At 39.8% G+C, this 5240-nt stretch overlaps 1 non-coding gene across 1 annotated transcript; it reads left to right on the plus strand.

The window, feature by feature from the left end:
* Nucleotides 1-2377: 2377 nt before the first annotated feature.
* LOC117197045 (U6 spliceosomal RNA) lies at nt 2378-2484 on the plus strand. The gene has a single exon (XR_004477513.1). It is a non-coding gene; the product is annotated as a U6 spliceosomal RNA (small nuclear RNA).
* Nucleotides 2485-5240: the final 2756 nt, after the last annotated feature.

Below are 5240 nucleotides of genomic sequence, written 5' to 3' on the forward strand. Positions count from 1 at the left end.
CTAGCTGAAATAATAAAGTCGTAAGTAATGCTGGATGTGCTTTGGGAAGCCATCCAGGGGGTTTAATTTTTTTAATGAAAGTTTCCTAATTTTACAGTCCTCATAAATCTGAAACAAATCTGATTAAGGTCATCAGGGTAAATTAAAACTTAATGCCTGACCCTTTGGAGATAACAAAATAAGAATAACTTAAAATGCAAAATATTCAGTTGTGTGCAATCTTTAGCACGGATTCATTCCTGGACGTTTTTCTTACTTGCTTGCCCATACTTCCTTCTCATTGCAGATTTATAGTGCTCTGGGGGAAACGCTTGTACAAAGTGATATATTAGACAGATCTAACCAAAGCTTAAAAGTTAGTGTCTGACTATATAAATAAAAATCTAAACAAAAACAGCCACTAAAAGGAAAATTAACTGTACCTTAAGTGAACAATTGTACCCAGTATGGTCAGAGGAATGGGACAAATATGCATGTTTTTCAAAAGTTCATAATTTATTAAATATAGGAGAATTTTAAATAAATCCAATTCATAAGACACATGTGGATTTATGTATATAAATATAATGATCATTCCTAAATTAAATAAAATTGATTGGAACCCTGGGGTGTTCCTTATATGAAAATATGTGATAGCTTTCATTAAATAATGAATTGCATATTATAAAAATTTAAAAAATACTAATAAATAGAATATTAGACTCAATAGAAAAATTAAAATAAATTTAAATTCTCCTAATTAATTATAGAAATCTGTTTTCTCTTACTTTTCCTTTTGAGCAGAAAATTTGTCAATCGGCCTATAATGGCCGATTTTTAAGACATGTTAAAAACAAACGCTGGGACTTCCCTGGTGGCACAGTGGTTAAGAATCCGCCTGCCGATGCAGGGGACACCGGTTCGAGCCCTAGTCTGGGAAGATCCCACATGCCACGGAGCAAATAAGCCCGTGCGCTGCAACTACTGAAGCCCGCGCTCCTAGAGCCCGTGCTCCGCAACAAAAGAAGCCACCGCAGTGAGAAGCCCCGCACCACAAGGAAGAGCAAACCCCCGCTCACGGCAACTACAGAAAGCCCACACAGCCAAAAATAACTAATAAAAAAAATGCTATCTTCAACAATTTTTGTAATTTGGGACTTGAACTGAACCTGCCTAAGTTTTTAAACAAATGGTTAAAAGTAGATAAAGGGAGTAGTTTGAATTTTTTTTTTTTTTTTTTTTTGCCAATTAAGGAAAAAAATTGAGGACTATTTCTCTCAGTAAATTTAGATTTTTTTAGTTCTTACAAAATATCTGTTGGCTCCAAAAATCACTGAACAACTAAAAAGGCCACATTGACAGTTAATGGTCACCCAGCTATTAAAAGTAGCTCTGGGGCTTCCCTGGTGGCGCAGTGGTTGAGAGTCCGCCTGCCGATGCAGGGGACACGGGTGCGTGTCTCGGTCCGGGAAGATCCCACATGCCGCGGAGCGGCTGGGCCCGTGAGCCATGGCCGCTGAGCCTGCACGTCCCGGAGCCTGTGCTCTGCAACGGGAGAGGCCACAACAGTGAGGGGCCCGCGTACTGCAAAAAAAAAAAAAAAAAAGTAGCTCTGTAGACTACCAGAAGCTGAATGTCAGAGTTCGCTCTTCCTGTTTTTTTTCCCTTCCAGATTCAGAGGAGATTGCTTTGCCCTATGGGGACACTTGCTCTTCCTAAGTGTGGAAAAAAATGTGATAGGCAGTTCCAGGAATGTTGCCTTTGACAGCTTGTCTCAGAGGACTTAATATTCTAGGTGGCAATTGGCCAAAATAAGTAGGAAACTTAGGTAACTGCCAAGCTACAATACCGATGAAAATTCTGCCACAGCTAATTAGAAAGCGGAAGGAAAGTTTTTACATTAAAAAAGAACTAGGAGGGACTTCTCTAGTGGTGCAGTGGTTAAGAATACGCCTGCCAATGCAGGGAACACGGGGTCGAGCCTTAGTCTGGGAAGATCCCACATGCCACGGAGCAGCTAAGCCCGTGCGCCACAACTACTGAGCCTGCGCTCCAGAGCCCGTGAACCACAACTACTGAAGCCCACGTGCCTAGAGTCCGTGCTCCGCAACAAGAGAAGCCACTGCAATGAGAAGCCCGCACACTGCAACGAAGAGTAGCTCCCACTCGACGCAACTAGAGAAAGCCTGCGCACAGCAACGAATACCCAACACAACCAAAAAAAAAAAAATTTAATTAATTATAAAAACAAAAAAGAAGTAGGAATTAAATGGCTAGTGGTGAGGGACAACTATTCCTGGTGTGTGTGTATTTGTAGGGAAAGGATAAGCATTTGTTGATTTTTATAATAATCTTATTAAAAAAGCTATTTGACAATTGATTTAAAAATGTTATAACAGTGTTCGCTTTGGCAGCACATATACTAAAATTGGAATGATACAGAGAAGATTAGCATGGGCCCTGCACAAGGATGACACGCAAATTCATGAAGCGTTGCATATTTTTAAAAAGAAAAAAATATATATTATAACAGAGCTATCTGAGAATAGCTTTACTTGAACGTTGCTTTCAGAAATCAGAAGCACATTATTAACAATACTTGCCTTTGTCTGAGCTATGAAAATAAGATAATGTGGAATCTCGAAAATTCTTTTCATGGTTGCAAGTTTGTCCCATTCCAGAATGCACAGCCCTTTGCAATGTGAGTTTGCTGCTCCCATCCAGAAGTGGACTCTATCCTCCACTCCCTGGAATATGGGCTGGCCTTGTGACTTTGACTAATTGGATAAAGTGGAGATAATGTTGTACAAGTTTTGGAATTAAGGCCTGAGGAGATCCAGCAATCCCACTCCTGGGCATATATCTAGATAAAACTCGAAAAGATACATGCACCCCTATGTTCATAGCAGCATTATTTACAATAGCCAAGACATGGAAACAACCTAAATGTCCATCGACAGATGAATGGATAAGGAAGATGTGGTATATATATATATATATATATATATATATATATATATATATATATATATATATAGTGGAATATTACTCCGCCATCAAAAAGAACGAAATAATGCCATTTGCAGCAACATGGATGGACCTAGAGATTTTCATACTAAGCGAAGTAAGTCAGAAAGAGAAAGACAAATACCATATGATATCATTTATATGTGATATACAGTGGAATATTACTCCGCCATCAAAAAGAATGAAATAATGCCATTTGCAGCAACATGGATGGACCTAGAGGTTATCATACGAAGCGAAGTAAGTCAGAAAGAGAAAGACAAATACCGTATGATATCACTTATATGTGGAATCTAAAACATAACACAAATTAACATACCTACAAAGCAGAAACAGACTCACAGATGCAGAGAACAGACTTGTGGTTGCCAAGGGGGAGAGGGTGGGAGTGGGGGAAAGAATGGGGGTTTGGGATTAGCAGAGGCAAATTATTGTATATAGGGTAGATAAACAAGGTGTTATTGTATAGTATGGGAACTATATTCAATATCCAGTGACAAACCATAATGGAAAAAGAATATGAAAAAGAATATGTATATATGTATGGCTGAGTCACTTTGCTGTACCAAAGAAATTAATACAACACTGTACATCAGCTAGACTTCAATAAAATTAAAAAAAAAAAAAGCCTGGAGAAACTTTGCACCTTCCATCTTTATCCTCCTGGAACACCATGCCACAAAGAAGACTGGGATGAAAGATCGTGAGGAGAGAGAGGGGCCCAGCTGTGTATCAGCTGTTCCCATCGAGCCCAGAGCCTAGCATATCCACCAGCTGAATACCACTACGTTAATGAACCCAGGCAGAGGAACCACACAGCCAACAGAATCATGAAAAATAATAAATCTTCTTGTTTTAAGCCACTAAGCTTTGAGGTGATTGGTTATACAGCAACAGACAACCACACTTGTCTTGTTAGCTGCAGTTATTACAATCATATAAAGTTGAGAAGGAATTTGTTGATATAGCAAGTGTCCAAATCATGATCAAATTAAAGAGCTCTCCATATTTTTAAGAGCCCGAGTTAGCACCACAGGCTCAAGGTTACTATCTGTGATTGTTATCATGATAATTAATTTTCATCCCTGAGGCTGGTGAGATTTAAGGAAGTCACATTATTTTATATCATTTGCACAGCAACTCAGTGAAGCAGGCAGGGTGGTTATTATCTACATTTTAAAGATGAATAAACAGGCTCAGGGAAGTGACAGAAGTGTTTGAGACCAACATGTGGCTTGAGAAGGGATATCCCCAGGGAAATGTCGGTGACCTCATTTTTCTTAGTTGGAAAATGAAAGGATTGGATTAGAGGATCTCTGAAGTTCCTTTAGTCATGTCAGAGGTCTCAGGCTGGGTCACATTAATCAGAGCCAGTGGAGAGGAGAAGGAATCTGGGACCATCAGAAATAAAAGCTGAGACCCCAGCCTGCATGAGGATTTGATGGAAAGCCATTCATTCACTTCATTCATTCAACAATAATTTTCTGAGTGCTTTTTACATGCCTAGGCATTGGAGATGTAGTGGTGAATAAATCCCACAAAATCTCTGCTTCTATGGGACTTACATTCTGGTAGGGGGCTTATGACAACAAGTAAACAAACACACTGATTTCAAATAGAGATAGGTGCTATGAAAAAAATGAACGAGTAACCTAATAAAGAGTGATGGTGGTGGGTGTGGAGGGCACCTTGGAATAGGTGGTCAGGGAAGACCTCTCTGAGATGACGTTTGACAGCCATGGGTTCAAGTCCTGGTGATGCTACTTACTAGCTATGTGAAATGAGACAGCCAAGTTACCTCTCTAGCCCCCTTTTCTGTTAAGTGGGGCTAAGCATAGATGGCTGTTGCATAGAATCAATGAAGTAATGCATGTAAAATGTCTGGTACAGATAACCCACTTAATAAATACTAACTTCCTTTAACTCTTCTCTCTTCCAATCAGGGTGGCAAGCTCAGACATAGTTGTGGTGTTCTCTGGTGGGGACCCTACTGGCGATTGGGTGGAATAATTCTTCACTGTGCAGGACTGCACGAGTGCATTGCTGGACATTTAGCCCACCTGGCCCCTACCAACTGAATGCCAATAGAATTCCCTAGTCATTTTGACAATCTAAAACCACTGTGTACCTGTTAGCTTTTCCCGAGTAACAAATCATTCAAAACTCAGTGGCTTAAAGCACACACAAAATATTTGTTCTCATGCTTCACTGGGTTGGGGTGTGGAACACATACT

The sequence above is a fragment of the Orcinus orca genome, chromosome 2, assembly GCF_937001465.1.
Source record: "Orcinus orca chromosome 2, mOrcOrc1.1, whole genome shotgun sequence".
NCBI classification, from domain to species: domain Eukaryota; kingdom Metazoa; phylum Chordata; class Mammalia; order Artiodactyla; family Delphinidae; genus Orcinus; species Orcinus orca.